Source organism: Mya arenaria, chromosome 6 (genome assembly GCF_026914265.1).
Source record: "Mya arenaria isolate MELC-2E11 chromosome 6, ASM2691426v1".
NCBI lineage: Eukaryota > Metazoa > Mollusca > Bivalvia > Myida > Myidae > Mya > Mya arenaria.
Genome location: NC_069127.1, coordinates 80,600,474 through 80,625,777, shown reverse-complemented (window position 1 = coordinate 80,625,777; position 25,304 = coordinate 80,600,474). Strand labels below are relative to the sequence as shown.

Here is a 25,304-nt window from a genome sequence, read left to right as displayed (position 1 = left end):
AAAACAGTCAGGTTTCATCGCAAGTGACTATCTTCTCAAGAAAACGGTTTCCTTCCTTTTAGTACCGAGCTAAGAATCGGCGTGATTCCCGTACTCTTTGCTCATCTCATCTTCTGTCAGCAGCCGTGGAACCCAACGCGCACTCACTCGACTCATTTTCAAACTGTCTTTCATTATCCTCCGTACCGACCCATAACTCATGTCCAACATCTTGCATATTTCATAAAGAGTGACTCGACGATCAGCGTCAACGATGTTTTTCACGGCCTCGACGTCACACTCCGTAGTTTGTGAAACCGGTCGCCCAGACCTTACGTCGTCACAAATGCTTTCCCGCCCCTCACTGAACCGCTTGTGCCACTTGTAAACGAGCATTCGCTTCACTTGAGTTTCACTCGATGCTTCATTCATCAGTTTAAGTGTTTGCGGTGGAGTTTTCCCTAGGTTCACACAGAACTGTATCACTGCCCGTTTTATCAATCTGTCTTCTGGCGTCATTTTAAACAAAATTTAACTATACTGTTCAAGCTAAAATGTTTCCTTTGAAATAAACAAACAAACGCACTGACTTAAAACTTCACTTCATCACACGTTATTAACGTCACGTCAAATGTGCAAACCTTCGCGCCGTTTTATTGGTTTCAATGTGAGTGGTCAACAAAACAAGATATTGTCATGGGTTATTTTAGCAACTGCGGAGGAATGCGCGACACCAGTTTCCATAGTGATCACTACGTTGTCGTAATAACATGCTTTACGATGAAACTCGCATTCTTAATTTCAAATTACCTGATTATTATTGTATGAAAGTTTAAAAGATATGCTGCATATTGGTTTCATTTTATCAAGCTTTTCCACGAACTTCTGGCTATGCCCTCGTATATAAATCTCTTATAAATTTGCCAAATAAAATTCAACATGGGTAAACAATTATAAAAAAAAAATTACGTATTTTATGTATTGCAACATATTTATAAAAAATAGTCACTTGAATCAAATGAACATTTTCAATGTACTTTCTTTCTCGCGGAAAGTGGACATTTCATCTTACTCCAAGTGTGGGGTATGGTTGATTCTCTTCGTGACTGAAATATACTTTTTAAAACACTTGGTGCATTTCAAATGTAGTCCATATAAACAGCCCCTTCAGATTCTTTGACGATTGCATTTCCATGGGAGATCACTGCGTAGGATAAACATACAAGTGTTATTTAGCCACACTGTGGTTTCAATTATGTCAGGGGCGTAGCTACCCCTCTATTCATGTGGATTCATAAATGTGCTGGGGGGTTCGGGGCAAACTTGAAAATTTTGAAAACCATGGTGCAATCTAGTGCATTCTGGGCGTTCCGATGTGCATGATTTAGTACTGGAAAATAACCAGTTTTAGATTCATGTAGTCAAGTTCGCATACTGCAACTTTGGTTGATTTTTTTTTGTCAGAACCATGTGGATTCAGCCGCGTATTCACGTATAGACGGCTACACGCCTGTATGTTGTGCATATGAATGTATAATTTGGTTTAAATGATGCATCCTTAAAATAACACCTCCTTGCTGCTACACCAATAGAAACTTCATGGGATGTTAATAGTGAAAGAACTAGCACTGACGTTCCAATTTTTGTCTGGGTCATTTAAATAATAGAAAACAATTTACAAGATAAACAAATTTGTTTTGACTTCTTTGATGAATTATATAAAAACATTGTACAAAGATATCATGACACTTTTAAACAATAAGTATGGTTGCCAATTAAACAGTATGCTAGCTTTAAAGATTTAGGCAAACCATTGGAATTTTACAGCGGTCTTAAAAGGTGTATTTAAAGCTGCAATCTCACCGATTGATCGTTTTGACTACCGGTACTCTTTTATTGTTTGTCTATAAATGGACAATTTTTTTGCATAAATGTCTAGACCCAATTTTAAGTGATATAAGACTGCTGAAAAAAGATCAGATTGCAGTTTATCATATTTATGTTAAAAAAATGATGTTTTATGGCTAAAAGCATTACAAACAATTTAATGTAAATGAAATTTTCGGCAGTTTTACCAAACATTTCTGATTGGTTCTATTGTGAATTATCTAATATGACTGAATTAAAGGAATGATAACCAAATCAGCAGATTTTGAGACAATTTTGTGTCTTAACTGACAATCTGTAAGAGTGCAGCTTTAAGTGTTGATCTAAAGCTTCATATACACATTGTTATATTGTCAATAACTGTTTAAAAGGTCTCATGTACTAAATAAGATAATAATTTTCATAATATCTAAAATTGATTAAAATAAATAAAGTACCATTATACCTATTTCTTAATAGTGCCGTTTCTCATCTGACAATACCATTCAAAGCCATCATTTCAACTATGAATTTATTTTTAACTTTCAACTTTTCTATAGCATATGCAATAAAATATACCAAAAATACAAGCCATGAACAATATGATTGTTCAACTTGCATTATCTTTGACCTTTTGATATGACCATTTTCCAGTTTTGTCTATTTGTAAGTTGTGCCCTGAAGAATAAAGTATGACTGTATGTATGACTGTATGAATCAAAAACAAGCAATAAAAACACTAAAAATATGCCCCAATCCCTGTAATTTCTAATACAGTAGTAAAATCAAGCAATTAAACATTTAGAGCTGCATTCTCACAGATATACCGTTTCCACCTCTTTTTGTCTTGGAATGAGCAAGTTTTTGCGTAATTATCTGCAAACCAATGATAAAAAGATTGCTGACAAAAGATCAGATCACAGATTTCATATTTCCGTTCGAAAATTAATGTTACTAACGGTTAAAGAAAAGTGCATAAAAAAACATCAATGTTTTAACCTAAATAGAAAAATCTGGGATTTAATTTTTCGCAAAAATTGGATGGTTCCAATCCAAGACATAAAATGAAAAAGGTTGTCAAAACATCCAAAGTGTGAGAGTGCAGCTTTAACGTTTGAAAGTAACTCTGTTTGCCTCGTGCCCCTAAACAGGGTTTAATTATATTATATGCCCAGTGGGCTTGTCCCTGTATATTTGATTGTATGATTGCAGTAATGGATACTGGTCTAATTATCTTCTGACAATTTTTCACCAATTTTAAAGAATGAGAAAAGACATATTAAGCTCATATAACGCTGTACAATTTAATCTCATTCATAAGGTTGAGAAAAATTCCCTAAAAATATTGATTGTGGAGACATATCTTATTTAAATACATACAGGAAATGGCGACATCATTTACCCTTTAGTATGAAAAAGGCAGTTTCCTGATATTTGAATAGCGGTTTTTTATTTAAGCATCTCAATTCATAGTATGTATCAAGTTTCAAAGGAAACCAAATCATTGTAACGATTGTTTTCAAAATAGATTCACACTCTTGATAAACTTCTTTTCCTAGTTTCAACTTTTGAGACTTTTTGATGAGCCTGCACCTTCCCCCTCTTATGCAGTGGCTTCAAGCAATAAAGCTACCAGCTCAAGTTGCACAGCTGGTGAACAAGACTGCTGATAGTCGGCAAACTGCACACTTGATGCCATGATAAATCATGTCCATCGACTTCCAGAATGAAGAAATGACAGCAGCACAGAATTGATTTCAATTGGACCTCTCTGTACTTTCATCACCTTGTTGTAGTCAAAGACTATGTCTTAGTGTGCAGTGCGGGATCTTGAGAAGCTTTCTGCTCGTCTGATGAAGTAATTTTGGCAGAGTGTGACACTCCTATCTACTCATATGGCTAGACACCTGTGATCTATGTCTTCATGTGTGTGCCCAACCATCACCTGAAGTGAATTTAGAGGAAGTTAGTGCTTGATTACAAGTCAATGTGACAAAACAAGGTCTTTCATTTATGCCACCAAGAACTAGTATTCCAAGTTTCATAACTCGTATGTTAACTCAAAGCAATTGAGCAGAAACTGTTTGGTAATTAATTTTAAGTCACTGCTTCCACTTATACTGTAAGTAATATTGAACGTGAACCGACTGACCCAAATGCAATTCTAAATAATTTTTATGTGCAGAAACCTTAATCCTATTGACACAAAAATAATCCAATTGCATGTCTTCACAAAACATTCTACAACAATATTTGTCAATTTAACTCAAAGATTGATAATTGTTTTTTAGTCAGACAAACACAGAGATGGCCCTATATCGCTCACTTGATTTGAGAAAGGATTCTAACTTAGTTATTGTTTGGACACTTACTGAACACTTTTGGTCTGACTTCATAATGCAGCTGGTAAAAATATTAAAAGTCCCTTAATATGTTTTGAGTATCTGGTTTTTGAGAGTGAATGATCAGAAGAAAGCATCACACATTCACAATCATATTAAATAATAATTTAGTTTTTTTTTAAATTATATTATATTTCAAAAACACTGCAAAAGACAAGACACTTACGTTTCTTTCAATTTCTTGATTTAATACAGTGATTATTATCAATTCTTATGAAGGGAGATGGGTCTTACACTCTAACCAGTGCAACTTGCATGTTCTTAGTTGCTCAGTTATTACCTTTCTTAAAATTCTCCTCTTGATCTGAGCCACGCCAAAATGATGGCAGATGCTTTTATTTTTCCATCAGAATGTACAGCACCTCTGTGTTTCTGTTTGTCTCCTGAAATAGTAAAAGTTTATTAATAATAATAACAATAATAATAATCAGGGACTTTTATTGAAATTATTTTCACCGATTGTGCCTTGCACATTGGGGAACAAAGATGACTTCTGAGGAGAAGATTTTTCCATATAGACATATAGCAAAAAATAGCTCCGCACCCTGGAGCAATATTTTTTATGAATCAATATCCAGTGAAGAAAATTCATACGGGGTATTGAAACATATTTTACTTCAAATGAAGACTTTTAACAAAGATAACTTAACTAGCTCTTCATCATATTAAATAAAAATTAACACAGTCTATGCCGCACACGGAGCCCCGCATTTGATCTTTTACCAAAGTTTGATTGAGAGTTTAGTTTAACATCGACAAGTCTTTACAGGTCTATTAAAGCTGCACTCTCACAGATTGAACATTTTGAAAAAGGTTATATTTTTATCTCGGAATGAACCAATGTATGCGAAAATGATGACAAAAAAATGTCTTTGAATTCCTGTCAAACATGTCCGAACCAAATTCAAACTGTGGATAATCACTGTCATTCACGATGAAATTCAGCACTTCTTGCCCAGTATATATACCCTTACTTTAAGCAGAAGGCAAATTAAAACAAACACATTTGTCCGAAATTTAATCAAACTTTAAATGGTAGTAGGATTGTCATTTGTTCACGTAATTTTTAAGAATCAGGAAGTGGGGAACATTATAAAGCCATTTAATGATACAAACAAGACGATTTTCTATTGAATGTACAATAGTAGTACCGAGGTAATATACAAATAGTTATTATCTCAAGAAAAGGACATCAAGACCAGTTCATTTACCAGTAGCATCTGACAGTCAATAATGGTTCTGAGTTTAAAGAGCATAATTTCCATTTTATTGTTAGTTTAATCATTATATATTTAACACCAGTTGTGAAGAAGGAGTTATCATCATATAAGATTATATTATCTGGCAGTGGTTGAAAATGTAAAGTGAGACCAGTTTTTTACCTGTTATTGAACAAACTGTTATGTTGGCAGGACTGTCCTCCTCAGCAATGCAAAGAACAGCAATGACTGGCTGGCACTCTGTAAAATGGCGATTTAAACATTTTGTCACATTAAAACTGTCCCTTTCTAAACAATCCATCACCAATATATATAAATGAGATGCGCCATGTGGAAATGTATCTTGGGAATGTCATGTTTCTAAGTCTTGTACACATCTATGTTACATATATAGATAATAAACAGGAATAAAATGAGGAGTTGTGAACACACTTATTCCTCCTTATGTACTGTGTACCTCAAGAAAAACAATCCATAATTCTAAAGAATTCCCTTACTTTTCTCGCTGAACAAAAATGAATGAGGAGTTGCAAACAAGCAGGGCCATAAAACTTTTGCTATTTAAACTGTTCCGCAACAGCAATTTAAAGTCAGTGATACTCATTGATGGAAAAGGCATTTAGACAGCTACATTTTCTGAGAAATGGAGATCAGACTAAATTCTCCAGAGATAATTTATAGATTTATTTGAAATAAAGAACATGTTACAGTGTTTGTGTTAAACTTGTTACTTATCCCTGATTTAACACAATCATTACCTTCAAAATGGTGATAAAATAAAAACAAATATACCTTATTAAACACTGTTTACTATCACATCTGTACCCCCCCCCCCCTTCTTACATACTTAAGCGGCTGTTACCAAAGTAAAGAATGAAAGGTCCACAAGGCCAATTATAAACCATGAATCATGAGAATCCTGTTTACTAATTTGATTTTAAATCACCCAAAAGGCTTTCTAATAATGGTTCCTTAATTTAAATCTAGTCTCCAAAGGTGTCACAGTTGTGATTGCATTGAAAAACTTGAGATACGTTATTCAAAAAAATGACGAAAGGAAAGCTTAAACGCAGAAGTCTGGCTGGGTATAAGAGCCTGGAAAAAATACGCAAAAGCTCACCATGCTGCTAAGGAGTCTTATATAATTCCCGGCCCCAGTTCAGCTGGAGATGTTGATTCCACACGGCTGGAAAACCGGCCCGGTGCACCCAAGCTTCACCATCGGCAGTATCTGCAAGAGGAGGGTGTAAATCTGGGAAAACGCATTTATAATCAATTTGCGAAAGTTCTTATCCGTCATAAGTAGTGAACATGTATGTGGCTTATAGAAAATCTGAAATTAAGTCTAATGAAGGAGACAAAGTTCGGTCTGGGATCTAAACCTGGATTTTGATGCTGAAATTGTAAGGGCCGAATTCAGAACATCCACTCTCACTCACACTCCAACCACATTCCCGTAAGGGACACTCAAATGATCACTTGAGTGGAATATGGGGAGTGACACTCAAGTGATTCCCTCACTGTTCGTATTCACATGCCTCGCTAACACTCCACTTCATCAAGTGAGCAATACAGTATATAATTATACACGTATGTTTACATGATCATATCGGATTATCTGTTTGACTATGGTGATGTTTACATTATACATTGTAAACATATGTTTATTTAAGATTCGAGTACCTTATTGTTAGTTATGGCAACAAACAAATGATAAAAAGTGTTATTCTGAAACTGAAATTTACATTTTAAAACAATTAGTTAATAAAAATAAACGTTTTGGGTTGAAAATAACTGTTGCAAAATACGTTTAAATGCATGTTTTTTGTTGTCGTTGTTGTTGCTGTTTTAAATATGTAGCCGTTTTCCATTGTATCACATAATTTAAATATGTATTCATATATAATCTTGCTTTTGTATTCTTCATAAAGCGGTCTTGTGCGTTTGAAAATAATATATGGAAGTTGAAAAAATGGAAGTTGAAAAAATAGCAGATGGATAGAATTAGCGAATGAATCTACTTCTTATGGGGAAATAACACCTCGGAGTGAAAAACAACTCAAGAAATGTAGGGGAAAATGGATGAAGATGACGATGATAATAATAATAATAATGATAATAATAATGATGATGTTGATGATGATATGGTGGTGTTGGTGGTGCTGCTGGTGGTGGTGGTGCTGCTGCTGCTGCTGATGATGATGATGAAAATAATAATTATAATAATAATAATATTAATAATAATAGTAATAATAATCAAGCTGAATGTAGGCTGGAAAATACATATCAATTCCCTTACCACGCTATGAAATGGCCTAGCGGCGTCAAGTTAGCGGCCTGGCGGCCTTGCCGCCTCATGTGACTAGCGGCCTAAAATTGTTTCCTATTCCAAAGCATTTTATATGCGTTCTTTTCTAAAACAATGATAAATTAAATGTCCTTTTCATAAATCAACATCCTTTAGCGAATATCAGCATTTCCCCCTTTTCCTGGGCTGCTGGATTGAGTTTTGGGGATTTTTAGGCCGCTAGGCCACCAGGCCCCCAAGTTCACGCTGCAAGACCGCTCAAGCGTGATGTATTTTGCATAGGAATACAATTATTTTAGCATTGTTTTAGAAGAAAACTCATATAAAAAAGCTCTGAAGTAGAAAACAATTTAAGGCCGCTAATGTACGACTAAAAACATTGATTTATCATATTTCCCATTTAAACCATTGAACCTTGAAATAGATAACAAATTTAGGCCGCTAGTCCGCCAACCTCACGCTGCTAGGATGCTAACTTCACGTACCTTTAGCTGCCTGTCTTTGCAGCCATTGATGAATTGCAAACATCAACATTGCTGGGGGTTCAAGATCATTGCGAAACAAAACAAATATATGATAGGCGCATCCTTTTGAATTTGTTTTGTTTATAGATGGCCACGTTATTGAATGAACATGTACTTCAATGGATTATCCCGGTCTCTTAAATATTGTCTGGGAACGAGCATGTCCCTTATTTGTTCGAAATATTTGATATATTTCATCTTTTCTACTTGCCATGTACTTTTTTCACATACACTCATTCAATTAATATTCACAACCAGTTCTCGAGGGCGGTTCAAGTGGCCTAGCGGAGCACTCACAAATGTCCCACTCACGCAAAACACTTGAGTCTCACTCACACCTATGAATACGGATATACCTCTCACTCGAAAATATCGCGACCGTTATGTGATTACAGAGGATTAACTCATTGAGTGTGAGTGAGAGTGATTGTTCTGAATTCGGCCCTATGTTTTGTTCAAATGAAGTATAAACTTACAGTGAGTACAGAGATACCTTGAAGTCTAGATTTATCGCTTACCTGAAGTTCGTAGGGCTACAATTGAGAGCTTTTCTTTAAATTGCAGGAACTGTCCCCATGAGCCTATTGTCTGTTAGGGGAATGGTGGCTTAGGTGATTGGTGGTACCACTCTGCATTTCTTATCCACACAAAACACAGTGTATCTGAAAATGACAGAGAATGGCCATGCACTTATGAAAGCTATGCTAGAAATACGCCGTTATGAGTGTATCAGATGACATTTCCACACAGAAATTGTGAGGCCTCCAATACAGCAGTACTGACATCAATGACGAAAACTTATATATCTGTCATGGAGCTATGCTGGTTCTGTGGCGTCAAAACCACTGCAACTGGGCAATTCACTAGAAACATCTTTTCAGAAAAAAGAAACAACCAATACTGGGTAGCCTTTGTCACCCAGTGAACACCCAGAGCATCTAGTTACTTTGAGCATCTATTTACTTAGAAGTAGCCACATTAAGATCTCAAATTAACAAAAAAGTGTATCCGAAAGCTTTCAAATACTGAACGAAGTGCAACTTTGAGCGGGGCTGCGAGCAAATATTGTCAATGGCAGAAATCTCGCAGAAGTTTGAAAAAGATTATGCAAAGCTCTAGCTTGATGATTTTGGCCCAATTTCAAATTGTTACTCAGTAACACGGCGGCATAAATTTAATCTAACATCAATATAGTTACACAGGAAAATAAGAAATAGCTTTAAACTCTCTAACATTCATGGCAGAGTGTCTGATGACGGTCCAGTATGCCAACCAGGACGGAGAATATGTGAAGCATGCACATACACACCTTTACAGCCCAACATTTGGTTATGGTTTCACAGTTATTCATTTACACAAACTCACAATCAATCAATCAATCAATCAATCAATGCATACCCACCTGGAAAGGTACGACATCCTTTGGAAGAGATGAATCTTGCAGTCTGGTAGACGGTTGCTGACTTAACTTTATTGTCCCAAGCAGCAACTGCAATTAGATAAACATGTTGATGTTCGCACTAAAACAAAGCTTAGTATTGAGTAAAATTAAACATGCAGCCTGTTGGCTGGGGTAACATATCTAAATCCCCAAATGGATGATCTGATCCCAGCCAACAGATCAGCGAAACACGAATTGTATTGCGTGTCCAGGGCGGAGGGGGGTCCCAAGGATATCTTGACGCAACTAACCATAGCCGCCTTGCGTTTTTGTTCACAAAGCCGGCACACACAGTTTATTCTCAGTTTGCATGTTGTGTTGTGTTGTGAAAAGTTCCAGCTTTCCATGACACTCGCAATAAACCTATCCATGAATTAAAACAAATTCACAAATAACTACCAGGTAATTATGGAAATATAAATGTAATTTTTTACTTGATTGATAAATACAACTGATATTGCAGTCAAACTGGATAAAATATCAGAAAAATGTGTCCTGTTCCAAAAAGTGTGTTTTGAAGTTGCAGACAATAGTCCAAAGACCAAGAATTTAAGTGTTTAGACAGGGGCAGGCAAATCTTAAAAAAAATGTCAAAATTTTAAACTTTAAATAAAACTAAAATTGTACAAACCTTATATAAATCATGTGTACACTTGAAAATACATACAAGGATACAATGTACACATAATCAAACGCTACCTGAGAGAATCATTTTTTTCAAGAACTACTTGAAGGGGTACTGTGACCCGCAAGCATTTCGTTGTGGGCGGACACCTTTAAACCTCTTTCCCGCACATTAATTAAACACATCTTATGTTTTGTCAGTGCCGGTTTTGATGACCAGTATAAATCTAAAAGCAGTTTTTCTGCCAATATTTACCCAAATGATTTGGATGAATGCTTAACAAGAAAGTGCAGTGTACACAATCAAATAAAGTCTTTAGTGTTCCAGAAATAATGAGCAATCTGAAATCTGACCCCTTACATTCCTTAATTATTCACAAAGAGTTAAGTTCAAATTTAAGCAACAAAAATCACATTCAAGCAGAATAATTTCAAGCAAAAATGAGCAAGAAAATAGAAACCAACTGAATTGTATTTTCAAATGTTCCATCCGTGTTTGTTTGTTATCTTTTTATGATTCAAATGGTAAAAAATTGTGCAAATGTGAGAAGTTCTGAAGAAGAAAACTGATATGTTAATAGAAATAGTGATGAAATCACTGACATTATGTTTACTTAGCATCTAAAGCAACAGACCAACCAGACCTACCAGTATGCTAATCTATATTTAACTGCTAAATTTTAAAAACCCTAAACATACAGATAAGATCTGTGGCGCAGTTGTTTACATTGTGTGATTAAAATGCATATATTTTTATTGGTGATTAGTTTAAATCCAAGATTTGTTTTCAGAAGATCAGCAATAATGTTTTTTCTTTGTCTCAACGAAAAATGTAATGTTCAAGTTCATAAGCGCTGTTTTATCTGAGAATTTCCCTTGGTGTGAACTGCTTACTGTGTCCAAGTTATCCAAGCTGGATCTAAGACATTACTACAACTGTTGTGAGTTCAATTTACCAAAAGAATACCTTTGGAATACACAATTATCTATAAAAATGGCAGAGCAAATTGCCCATGTTCAACACACAACAATATTTGAACTTCTGACGTCCAGCACCGCTGTCAGATTATCTAATCCAACCACTATGCCATGGCATGCTCTTTACTGAACGAAAGATAAATGAATACTCACAATTTTGAACAGTATTTTTTTGGTCACAGATAGCAACCTTTTAACCCCACTTAAACCTGTCTTCCCTATTTGGCAAACAGAGAATTTTTAGAAAATTTGTTATCTGATGATCCTGTAAATTTTGTGTGGATAGACTAAATACTGTTCGAATTTAGCAAATCAAAACTAACATTTTGGGTTTATTCAGTGTAGACCCTAAAATATCAATTTTGATTTATAAGTATGTAGGTTTGTTCAAAAGCTCAGTACAGTTTACTTTACATGTTAAGTTATCCAATTTCTGTAAATAAATGTTACTAAACTTGACTATAAAATACTGTAGGGGGGCGTGTCGTAAAGTTAAGAAAAAATCCAAATAATGCAACAGTCAATTGCAGCATGGGCCCCCAAGGTCCTGCTAATAGCGGGGACGTTGACTTTCGGTCCAGCCAATCCCAGGTAAAATTCCCGCTCTGCACAGACAAACAGCTGGTAAAAGCCTTGTCAAATGAATTATGGTCATTTCGTAACCGCTCATTGTTGGTCATTTCGTAACCATTGTGTTAGTCAATTCGTAACCGTTAAGAAATCAAATGGTCATATCTTAACCGTTGACTCCTATAATTATGAGGAAATAATTTAATACCATTTGAATTTACAAAATAAGTTTACTGTAAGTATAAAACATAAAAATAACGACATAAACAAAGTTAAATCTAGTAGTTGTATTCCTTCTTTATTCCTAATAGTGTAGTGCGATTTGCCAATAAACTCTGAAACTATGACAAATAGAAACATTCACACTAGCTATTTTTTTATGTTGCGAAGGAAATATTATAAGTAGGCTGAATATTAAATGTAATAATTTTTTAATTCATAGATGTTCTACCATTGAGAGGAATTGTGACATTAAGCCAATATTTTTTAAATATAAAGACCATATAACTTTAGAATTTCATTTTTTTTTTAAATTGCATAGAAGTATTGTAAAATGTAGTGAGTTTGCCGAATGAGAGTATGCGCTTTTTATATGCTTATTGTATTAAAAATGTGCCGATATGTTTAATTTTGTATCTTGTTATTGGAAATTAATACATTGGAAACTCACTAAACCAGACAAGGTCCGGACTGGGCAAAATTTTTGGTTTAGGGAGGATTCCGGTTTAGTGGGGATTCGATGTACGGAGTAAGTTTACTCAATATATTAACTGAGTTAACCTTTAAAGGCTTTTGTCCTCTAGGGACAGTTCAATTCTCCGACGTTTAGACGGAGGTTGAGACATGATTTAAGCACTTGCAAAAGTGATAAGCATAATTAAACATTTCTGCGTTTTTATAACCATCTTTTTTCCAAGTCTTGAAATAAAACAACTCTCGTAATTTAATGCTTGTTTAGTATGTTTGGTAGTTTAATTAAAGCACCGCTCTAATTTGATTCAATCATAGAAGTCTTTAGATAAAACAACCATTCAAAATGATCACTAAAAAACCGTTTCTAGTTCTTTATTTTCTGCAACAAACATATAAATGTTTTAATCAATTTTCTTTTCACAAATTTGATTATCGTTTGATTATCGCGCGACAGTCAATCCACAGCGCAATCATCATTATCGATTATCGTGTTAACACAACATCACAGGTGTAATATTTAACGACGTACCGGCTGTCAAAACAAAGTGACACGTGATTCGCGAATTCCTAATACACAGAATTATTTTGACATGTTTGAACAAAACGTCCGGTTTTGTGAGTCAAAATTACGTTGACAACTAACAAATTTTCTCGATTTTTTGTCCGGTATCCGGAATTCCGGGGTTCCGGTTTTGTAGGGATTTTTTTACATTGAAAATAGAAGGGGAAAACCGGGACTCTGATAAAATTCCAGTATCCCGAGGATTCCGGTTTTGTGGAGATCCGGTTTAGTGAGTTTCCACTGTACCATAACTAATAATTTTAGGCTGTTTTTTGTCGGTTTCGGATATAAAGTATGCAGAATATGGATTAATTGAGAAAAGAACAGAACAAAATTTTGTTCGTTTTAAACAAATATAGTCAATGAAATAGGTCAAGAATGATCATTTATGTAAACGTCATTTTACTCAAAAATACATCGCGATCAGTCTTAAATTATTGTTTATAAGTACGGTAAGCAAAATGTAAGAAAATAATTAACATATTTTGGTAGTATAACAAATCATTTCTAATTTAGCATGATATATATATCTAATAACTATTGAGTAACATAAATTATTGGCTTGTTACTAGTGAGAATTTGAGTAATGTCTCCCAATTGTTGTCTTGCTTGCTGTGCCATATACATCCAGGTTCGAACAATGCACTTAACGAGGTGCTAAGTGTACTATTAATCAATTTGTTAAATGGTGGTTACCATATGAGCAATTGATTTCTTGACGGTTACGAATTGACTAACAAAATGGTTACGAAATAACCAAGATTCAGCAGTTACGAAATGGTAAGGTTACGAAATGACCAGATCCCCTTCAAATGCCCCTGGGGACATCCTAGGTTAGGCCCATTCCCTGTTTTCAGCGCAAAAACAATAACACCGCATTCACTCAGCACTGCCGGTCCACCTGGAACGTAAAAACATGGCCCATTTCCCCTGCTATCCCTGGTATAAACAAGACCTGCCTGGGGGCCATGGTTACAATTGACTGGTGCATAATTGTGGCAGAATAAGGGAAATATTGTATTGTTGCATTTATTATCAAATATGAGAATTTAAGACACATGCAAAATGCCACAATACGAATTGGTGATAGTGTTCGTTCTGTTCTGCTATTCAAAGGTGATGAGAATGACTAATGACATGACATTGACAAACAAAATGTAAGGCATTTGTATCATTTCGTCTTTTATTTATTAAAATCTGAGATGTTAAGGGAGCAAATCCCTTTTTAGATTGGAACATACCAAATAATAATAAGCGACGATGTAGTGGTAAACCAAGTTTGCTAGAAATCAATCGAGTTTCTCCAAAATACAAGCAAAAATTACACCGGATGTTGATACTAGTGATTTAGTTTCGGATGAACAAAATCCGGATAAATCATTTGCTTTTCATCCAAAGGGTGGACGATTTATACTACTGTACAAAAGTCATAAAAATAAACGAAAAAAACGTTGAATATGTATTTTAAACACTTACCAAGTTACCATTCTCTTTCCGTAAGAGATGAACGCCATACTGCATAATTGCACGGAGATAAACATTCAAGCTTATCAACTTACTGTCAATGGACATTTTATTGACATTTGATACATCAAATCTGGACTGAAAATATTAAGGAGACCAATTTTTGTCGCCTTAATCCAGCGGTCCCCATAATGCCTAGATTAATATATATATATATATGGTCACCTTAATATCTGTAGTATATATATATATATATATATATATATATATATATATATATATATATATATATATATAGTATTTATGCACTGTGCTGTTTGTAGAGTTGTGTGCTGTTCTATGTTTCTTGTCTGTGAATTTGTGTTCTATGTCTTTGGCGTTGCCCATTGCCACTAAACTGGGTTTATGTTTAAACTTTTTGCGACTGAGCATGTTTCTGTAGTTTTTTGCATATATATTAAATAGAAAAATCTGCCATTTAATTTTTCGCAAAAATTGGATGGTTCCAATCCAAGAAATAAAATGAGAGAAGTTTTCAAAACGTCCAAAATGTGAGAGTGCAGCTTTAACGTTTGAAAGTAACTCTGTTTGCCTCATGCCCCTAAACAGGATTTAATTATATTATATTCCCAGTGGGCTTGTCCCTGTATATTTGATCGTATGATTGCAGTAATGGATACTGGTCTAATTATCTTCTGACAATTTTTCACAAATTTTAAAGAAACAGAAAACACATATTAAGCTCATATAACGTTGAACAATTTAATCTCATTCATTAGGTTGAGAAAAATTCCCTAAAAATATTAATTGTGGAAACATATCTTATTTAAATACATACAGGAAATGGCAACATCATTTACCCTTTAGTATGAAAAATGCAGTTTCTTGATATTTGAATAGCGGTTCTTTATTTAAGCATCTCAATTCATTCAACATACACATAGTATGTATCAAGTTTCAAAGGAAACCAAATCATTGTAACAATTGTTTTCAAAGCAAATAGATTCACATTCTTGACAAACTTCTTTTCCTAGTTTCAACTTTTGAGACTTTTTGATGAGCCTGCACCTTCCCCCTCTTATGCAGTGGCTTCAAGCAATAAAGCTACCAGCTCAAGTTGCACAGCTGGTGAACAAGACTGCTGATAGTCGACAAACTGCACACTTGATGCCATGATAAATCATGTCCATCAACTTCCAGAATGAAGAAATGACGCAGCACAGAATTGATTTCAATTGGACCTCTCTGTACTTTCATCCCCTTGTTGTAGTCAAAGACTATATCTTAGTGTGCAGTGCGGGATCTTGAGAAGCTTTCTGCTCCTCTGATGAAGTAAGTTTAGCAGAGTGTGAAACTCCTGTCTACTCATATGCCTGGACACCTGTGATCTATGTCTTCTAGTGTGTGCCAAACCATCACCTGAAAAGAATTTAGAGGAAGTTGGTGCTTGATTACAAGTCAATGTGACAAAAAAAGGTCTTTAATTTATGCCACCAAGAACTAGTATTCAAAGTTTCATAACTCGTATGTTAACTCAAAGCAATTGAGCAGAAACTGTTTGGTAATTAATTTTAAGTCACTGCTTCCACTTATACTATCTGTAATATTGAACGTGAACCGACTGACCCAAATGCAATTCTAAATATTTTTTTATGTGCAGTAACCTTAATCCTATTGACACAAAAGTAATCCAATTGTATGTCTTCACAAAACATTCTACAGCAATATTTGTCAATTTACTCAAAGATTGATTATTGTTTTTTATTTTTTATTTTTATATTGTCAGACAAACACAGAGATGGCCCTATATCGCTCACCTGATTTGAGAAAAGATTCTAACTTAGTTATTGTTTGGACACTTACTGGACACTTTTGGTCTGACTTTATAATGCAGCTGGTGAAAATATCAAAAGTCCCTTAATAATGGGCTTACAAAAACATGAAAAAAATGTATTTGTTTGAAAATTACCAAGGGCCATTACTTTTACAATATTTAAGTTTGTATTGAGCAGAAAAACCTAAAATACAACCTTAAAACTATATTTACAAGTAAAACAAAAAAATCTACAGATATGTTTTTTTGTATCTGGTTTTTGAGAGAGAATGATCAGAAGAAAACATCAAACATTCACAATCATATTAAAAAATATTTAGTTTAAAAAAAAAATATATTCTATTTCATAAACACTGCAAAAGACAAGACATATACGTTTCAATTTCTTGATTTAATACATTGATGATTATCAATTCTAATGAAGCGAGACGGGTCTTACACTCTAACCACTGCAACTTGCATGTTCTTAGTTGCTCAGTTATTACCTTTCTTAAAATTCTCCTCTTGATCTGAGCCACGCCAAAATGATGGAAGATGCTTTTGTTGTCTTTTCCATCGGAATGTATAGCACCTCTGTGTTTCTGTTTGTCTCCTGAAATAGTAAAAGTTTATTAATAATAATAACAATAATAATAATCAGTGACTTGTATTGAAATTATTTTCACCGATTGTGCCTTGCACATTGGGGAACAAAGTTGACTTCTGAAGAGAAGATTTTTCCATATAGACATATAGCAAAAAGTAGCTCCGCACCCTGGAGCAATGTTTTTTATGAATCAATATCCGGTGAAAAAAATTCATACAGGGTATTGAAACATTTTTTTGCTTCAAATGAAGACTTTTAACAAAGATAACTTAACTAGCTCTTCATCATATAAAATAAAAATTAGCACAGTCTATGCCGCACACGAAGCCCCGCATTTGATCTTTTACCAAAGTTTGATTGAGAGTTTAGTTTCACATCGACAAGTCTTTACAGATCTATTAAAGCTGCACTCTCACAGATTGAACGTTTTGAAAAAGGTTATATTTCTTATCTTGGAATGAACCAATGTATGCGAAAATGCATGGAAACCAGTGATATAAGACTGCTGACAAAAAATGGCTTTGAATTCCCGTCAAACATATGTCCAAACCAAATTCAAACTTTGAATAATCACTGTCATTCACGATGAAATTCAGCACTTCTTGCCCAGTATATAAACCCTTACTGTAAGCGGAAGGCAAATTAAAACAAACACATTTGTCCGAAATTTAATCGAACTTTAAATGGTAGTAGAATTGTCATTTGTTCACGTAATTTTCAAGAATGAGGAAGTGGGGAACATTATAAAGCCATTTAACGATACAAACAAGACGTACGTTTTATATTGAACGTACAATAGTAGTACCAGAGTAATATGCAAATAGTTATTATCTCAGAAAAAGGACATAAAGACCAGTGCATTTACCAGTAGTATCTGACAGTCAATAATGGTTCTGAGTTTAAAGAGCATAAGTTCCATTTTATTGTTAGTTGAAACGTTATATATTTAACAACAGTTGTGAAGAAGGAGTTATCATTATATAAGATTATATTATCTGGCAGTGGTTGAAAATGTAAAGTGAGACCAGTTTTTTACCTGTTATTGAACAAACTGTTATGTTGGCAGGACTGTCCTCCTCAGCAATGCAAAGAACAGCAATGACTGGCTGGCACTCTGTAAAATGGCGATTAAAACATTTTGTCCAATTAAAACTGTCCATTCTAAACAATCCATTAGGAATATATATAAATGAGCTACGCCATGTTCAAATGTGTCTTGGGAAGTTGACATCATTCCATGTAATGATGTCATAAAGATGAGCAGAAGACATTACTTACTATGCAGTAAAAGTTCTTACTTTAACAGTAAAGATATCTTTTTTTGAGAAAATTTATCAAAGTGAGCTCTTTTATGTCATGTTTCTAAAGTACCGTAAGTCTTGTACACATCTATGTTACATATATAAATAATAAACAGGAATAAAATGAGGAGTTGTGTACACACTAATTCCTCCTTATGTACTGTGTATCTCAAGAAAAACAATCCATAATTCTAGTAAATCTCTAGAATTCCCTTACTTTTCTCGCTGTACAAAAATGAATGAGGAGTTGCAAACAATCAGGGCCATAAAACTTTTGCTATTTAAACTGTACCGCAACAGCAATTTAAAGACAGTGATACACAATGATGGAATAGGTACTTAGACAGCTACATTTTATGAGACTAAATATTTATAGATTTATTTGAAATAAAGAACATGATACAGTATTTGTGTTATACTTGTTAATTATCCCTGATTTAACACAATCATTACCTTCAAAATGGTGATAAAATAAAAACAAATATACCTTATTAAACACTGTTTACTATCACATCTGTACCTCCCCCCCCTTTCTTACATACTTAAGCGGCTCTTACCAAAGTAGGGAATGAAAGGTCCACAAGGCCAATTATAAACCATGAACCATGAGAATCCTGTTTACTAATTTGATTTTAAATCATCCAAAAGGCTTTCTACACTGTGTCACATAATGGTTCCTTAATTTAAATCTAGTCTCCAGTTGTCACAGTATTTCATTGAAAGACTTGAGATACGTTATTTAAAACAAAAAAGAAAGGAAAGCTTAAACGCAGAAGTCTGGCCGGGTATAGGAGCCTGGAAATAAATACGCAAAAGCTCACCATGCTGCTAAGGAGTCTTATATAATTCCCGGCCCCAGTTCAGCTGGAGATGTTGATTCCACACGGCTGGAAAACCGGCCCGGTGCACCCAAGCTTCACCATCGGCAGTATCTGCAAGAGGAGGGTGTAAATCTGGGAAAACGCATTTATAATCAATTTGCGAAAGTTCTTATCCGTCATAAGTAGTGGACATGTATGTTGCTTATAGAACATCTGAAATTAAGTTTAATGAAGGAGACAAAGTTCGGTCTGGGATCTAAACCTGGATTTTGATGCTGAAATTGTAAGGGCCGGTTTCAGAACATTCACTCTCACTCACACTCCAACCACATTCCCGTAAGGGACACTCAAATGATCACTTTAGTGGAATACGGGGAGTGACACTCAAGTGATCTGTTCGTATTCACACTTCTCGCTAACACTCCACTTCATCAAGTGAGCAATACAGTATATAATTATACACGTTTGTTTACATGATCATATCGGATTATCTGTTTGACTATGGTGATGTTTACATTATACATTGTAAACATATGTTTATTTGAGATTTGAGTACCTTATTGTTAGTTATGGCAACAAACAAATGATAATAATTGTTATTCTGAAACTGAAATTTACATTTTAAAACAATTGGTTACTAAAAATAAACGTTTTGGATAGTAAATAACTGTTGCAAAATGCGTTAAAATGCATGTTTTTTGTTGTCGTTGTTGTTTTAAATATGTAGCCGTTTTCCATTGTATCACGTAATTCAAATATGTATTCATATATAATCTTGCTTTTGTATTCTACATAAAGCGGTCTTAGCGGTTGAAAATAATATATGGAAGTTGAAAAAATAGCAGATGGATAGAATTAGCGAATGAATCTACTTCTTATGGGGAAATTACACCTCGGTGTGAAAAACAACTCAAGAAATGTAGGGGAAAATGGATGACGATAATAATAATAATAATAATAATAATAATAATAATAATAATAATGATGTTGATGATGATAGGGTGGTGTTGGTGTTGATGGTGCTGCTGCTGGTGCTGCTGCTGCTGGTGCTACTGCTGCTGATGTTGATGAAAATAATAATAATAATAATAATAATAATAATAATAATAATAATAATAATAATAATAATAATGATTTTAATAATAATAATAATAGTAACAATAATCCAGCTGAATGTAGGCTGGAAAATACATATCAATTCCCTGACCACGCTATGAAATGGCCTAGCGGCGTCAAGTTAGCGGCCTGGCGGCCTAGCCGCCTCATGTGACTAGCGGCCTAAAATTGTTTCCTATTCCAATGCATTTTATATGCGTTCTTGTCTAAAACAATGATAAATTAAATGTTCCTATTCATAAATCAACATCCTTTAGCGAAAATCAGCATTTCCCCCTTTTCCTGGGCTGCTGGATTGAGTTTTGGGGATTTTTAGGCCGCTAGGCCACCAGGCCGCCAAGTTCACGCTGCAAGGCCGCTCAAACGTGATGTATTTTGCATAGGAGAACAATTATTTTAGCATTGTTTTAGAAGAAAACTCATATAAAAATGCTCTGAATTAGAAAACAATTTAAGGCCGCTATGTTAATGTACGACTAAAGCATTGATTTATCACATTTCCCATATAAACCCTTGAACCTTGAAATAGAAAACGAATTTAGGCCGCTAGTCCGCCAACTTCACGCCGCTAGGCCGCTCACTTCATGCCGCTAGGCTGCTAACTTCACGCCGCTAGACCGCTAACTTCATGCCGCTAGGCTGCATACTTTTCGTACATTTAGCTGCCTGTCTTTGCAGCCATCGATGAATTGCAAACATCAACATTGCTGGGGGTTCAAGATCATTGCGAAACAAAACAAATATATGATAGGCGCATCCTTTTGAATTTGTTTTGTTTATAGATGGCCACGTTATTGAATGAACATGTACTTCAATGGATTATCCCGGTCTCTTAAATATTGTCTGGGAATGAGCATGTCCCTTATGTGTTCCAAATATTTGATATATTTCATCTTTTCTACTTGCCATGTACTTTTTTCACTCACACTCATTCAATTTGTTTTCACAACCAATCCTCGAGGGCGGTTCAAGTGGCCTAGCCGAGCACTCACAAATGTCCCACTCACGCAAAACACTTGAGTCTCACTCACACCTGTGAATACGGATATACCTTTCACTCGAAAATATCTCGACCGTTATGTGATTACAGAGGATTAACTCATTGAGTGTGAGTGAGAGTGATTGTTCTGAATTCGGCCCTATGTTTTGTTCAAATGAAGTATAGACTTACAGTGAGTACAGAGATATCTTGAAGTCCAGATTTATCGCTTACCTGAAGTTCGTAGGGCTACAATTGTGAGCTTTGCTGTAAATTGCAGGAACTGTCCCCATGAGCCTTTTGTCTGATAGGGGAATGGTGGCTTTGGTGATTGGTGGTACCACTATGCATTTTTTATCCACACACAACACAGTGTATCTGAAAATGACAGAGAATGGCCATGCACTTATGAAAGGTATGCTAGAAATACGCCGTTATGATTGTATCAGATGACATTTCCACACAGAAATTGTGAGGCCTCCAATACAGCAGTACTGACATCAATGACGAAAACATATATATCTGTCATGGAGCTATGCTGGTTCTGTGGCGTCAAAACCACTGCAACTGGGCAATTCACTAGAAAAATCTTTTCAGAAAAAAAAACAACTATACTAGGTAGCCTTTGTCACCCTAACCCTAACCCAGAGCATCTAGTTACTTTGAGCATCTATTTACTTAGAAGTGGCCTCATTAAGATCTCAAATTAACAAAAAAGTGTATTCGAAAGGTTTCAAATACTGAACGAAGAGCAACTTTGAGGCGGGCTGCGAGCAAATATTTTCAAACATCAATATAGTTACACAGGAAAATAAGAAATAGCTTTAAACTCTCTCACATTCATGGCAGAGTGTCTGATGACGGTCCAGTATGCCAACCATGCACATACTCACACACCTTTACAGCCCAACATTTGGTTATGGTTTCACAGTTATTCATTTACATAAACTCACAATCAATCAATCAATCAATCAATCAATCAATCAATCAATCAATGCACACCCACCTGGTACGGCATCCTTTGGAAGAGATGAATCTTGCAGTCTGGTAGACGGTTGCAGACTTAACTTTATTGTCCCAAGCAGCAACTGTAATTAGATAAACATGTTGATGTTCGCATTAAAACAAAGCTTAGCATTGAGTAAAATTAAACATTCAACTTGTTGGCTGGGGTAACATATCTAAATCCCCAAATGGATGATCAGCGAAACACGAATTGTATTGCGTGTCCAGGGGGGGGGGGGGGGGTCCCAAGGATATTTTGACGCGACTGACCATAGCCGCCTTGCGTTTTTGATCACAAAGCCGGCACACATAGTTCATTCTCAGTTTGCATGTTGTGTACTGAAAAGTTCCAGCTTTCCATGACACTCGCAATAAACCTATACATGAATTAAAACAAATTAACACATAACTACTAGGTAATTATGGAAATATAAATGTCATTTTTTACTTAAATTATTGATGAATACAACTTATATTGCAGTCAAACTGGATAAAATATCAGAAAAATGTATCCTGTTCAAAAAAGTGTGTTTTGAAGTTGCAGACAATAGTCCAAAGACCAAGAATTTAAGTGTTCAGACAGGGGCAGGCAAATCTTTAAAAAAATGTCAAAATTTTAAAACTTAAATAAAACTAAAATTATACAAACCTTATATAAATCATGTGTAAACTTGAAAATACATACAAGAATACAATGTACACATAATCAAATGCTACCTGAGAAAATCATTTTTTTCAAGAACTACTTGAAGGGGTTCTGCAACCCGCAAGCATTTCGTTGTGGGCCGACATCTTTAAACCTCTTTCCCGCACATTAATTAAATATGTGTTATGTTTTGTCAGTGCCGGTTTTGATGACCAGTATAAAACCAAAAGCAACCCAATATTTACCCAAATGATCTGGATGAATGCTTAATAAAAAAGTGCAGTGTACACAATCAAATAAAGTATTAAGTGTTCCAGAAATAATGAGTAATCTGAAATCTGACCCCTTACATTCCTTAAATATTCACAAAGTGTTAAGTTCTAATTTAAGCAACAAAAATCACATTCAAGCAGAATAATTTCAAGCAAAAATGAACAAGAAAATAGAAACCAACTGAAATTTATTGTATTTTCAAACGTTTCATCCGTGTTTGTTTGTTATCTTTTTATGATTTAAATGATAAAAAATGGTGCAAATGTGAGAAGATCTGAAGAAGAAAACTGATATTTTAATAGAAATAGTGATGAAATCACTGACATTATGTTTACTTAGCAACTAGAGCAACAGACCAACCAGACCTACCAGTATGCTAATCTAAACTTAACTGCTAAATTCTAAAAACCCAAAACATACAGATAAGATCTGTGGCGCAGTTGTTTACATTGTGTGATTAAAATGCATATATTTTTGTTGGTGATTAGTTTAAATCCAACTGAAGCAATCTCTTATCAATATAAACCTTAGTTCATCCAACAAATTAAATAATTGAATGTTAGAAGATTTGTTTTCAGAAGATCAGCAATAATGTTTTTTTCTTTAATTGTATCAATGAAAAATGTAATGTTCAAGTAAATAGGCGCTGTTTTATCTGAGAATTTCCCTGGGTGTGAACCGCTTACTGTGTCCAAGTTATCCAAGCTGGATCTAAGACATTACTACAATATGGGCAATTTGCTCTGCCATTTTTTATAGATAATTGTGTATTCCAAAGGTATCCTTTAGGTACATTGAACTCACGACAATATTTGAACTCCTGACGTCCAGCACCGCTGTCAGATTATCTAATTCAACCACTATGCCATTGCATGCTCTTTACTGAACTAAAGATAAATGAATACTCACAATTTTGAACAGTATTTTTTGGTCACAGATAGCAACCTTTTAACCCCACTTAAACCTGTCTTTCCTATTTGGCAAACAGAGAATTCCTAGAAAATTTGTTATCTGATGATCCTGTAAATTTTGTGTGGATAGACTAAATACTGTTTGAATTTAGCAAATAAAAACTAACATTTTGGGTTTATTCAGTGTAGACCCTAAAATATCAATTTTGATTTATAAGTATGTAGGTTTATTCAAAAGCTCAGTACAGTTTACTTTACTTGTTAAGTTATCCAATTTCTGTCAATAAATATTACTAAACTCAACTATAAAATACTGTAGTCAGGGGCGTGTCGTAAAGTTAGTAAAAATATCCAAATAATGCAACAGTCAATTGCAGCATGGGCCCCAAGGTCCTGCTAATAGCGGGGACTTTGACTTTTGGTCCAGCCAATCCCGGGTAAAATTCCTGCTCTGCACAGACAAACTTCTGGTAAAAGCCCCGTCAAATGAATTATGGTCATTTCGTAACATTTCCATTTCGTAACCGCTCATTGTTGGTCATTTCGTAACCATTGTGTTAGTCAATTCGTAACCGTTAAGAATTCGAATGGTCGTATCGTAACCGTTGACTCCTATATGAGGAATTAATTTAATACCATTTGAGTTTACAAAATAAGTTTACTGCAAGTATAAAACATAAAAATTTGACTTTGAACTTAAATCTAGTAGTTGTATTCCTTCTTTATTTCTAATAGTGTAGTGCGATTTGCCAATAAACTCTGAAACTATGACAAATAGAAACATTCAAACTAGGAATAAGGCTGAGTATTAAATGTATTTTTTTTAATTCATAGATGTTTTACCATTGAGAGGAATTGTGACCTTAAGCCAATATTTTTAAATATATAGACCATATGTCACCGGGCGGGGTTTTCGTCCCCAATCTATGGCTTATTAACACGTAACTCCAAATACATTCTCCATATTTTATTCATATATAATACACTCGCTAAGTTGTGAGAGGTCTCTTAACCTTTTCTATCCACTCCCTAACAAGAACTGATAAAAACTTACAAATACAACATACAATTTCTCATTAGGCCACGCCCATATAATTATAAACCAACCATACAAAAACACTTATCAAACTTCATTCATACCAGCCCCTAGTGTAACCTACTGTTGTCTTTACCTTCAGACCAGAACTCATAAGAATCTAAT

The 25,304-nt window shown here is 34.7% G+C and overlaps 2 long non-coding RNA genes across 2 annotated transcripts; both read right to left on the bottom strand.

Annotated features, from left to right (window-relative positions):
- Nucleotides 1-4,529: 4,529 nt before the first annotated feature.
- On the bottom strand, nucleotides 4,530-14,702 carry LOC128239461 (uncharacterized). The gene is made up of 6 exons (XR_008261886.1): nucleotides 14,644-14,702; nucleotides 9,702-9,788; nucleotides 8,818-8,961; nucleotides 6,588-6,698; nucleotides 5,630-5,707; nucleotides 4,530-4,630 (listed from the first exon to the last, which is right to left on the bottom strand). It is a non-coding gene; the product is annotated as an uncharacterized LOC128239461 (long non-coding RNA).
- A 2,243-nt stretch (nucleotides 14,703-16,945) lies between these two features.
- On the bottom strand, nucleotides 16,946-21,647 carry LOC128237082 (uncharacterized). The gene is made up of 4 exons (XR_008261496.1): nucleotides 21,503-21,647; nucleotides 19,174-19,284; nucleotides 18,088-18,165; nucleotides 16,946-17,057 (listed from the first exon to the last, which is right to left on the bottom strand). It is a non-coding gene; the product is annotated as an uncharacterized LOC128237082 (long non-coding RNA).
- Between the last annotated feature and the right edge of the window lie 3,657 nt (nucleotides 21,648-25,304).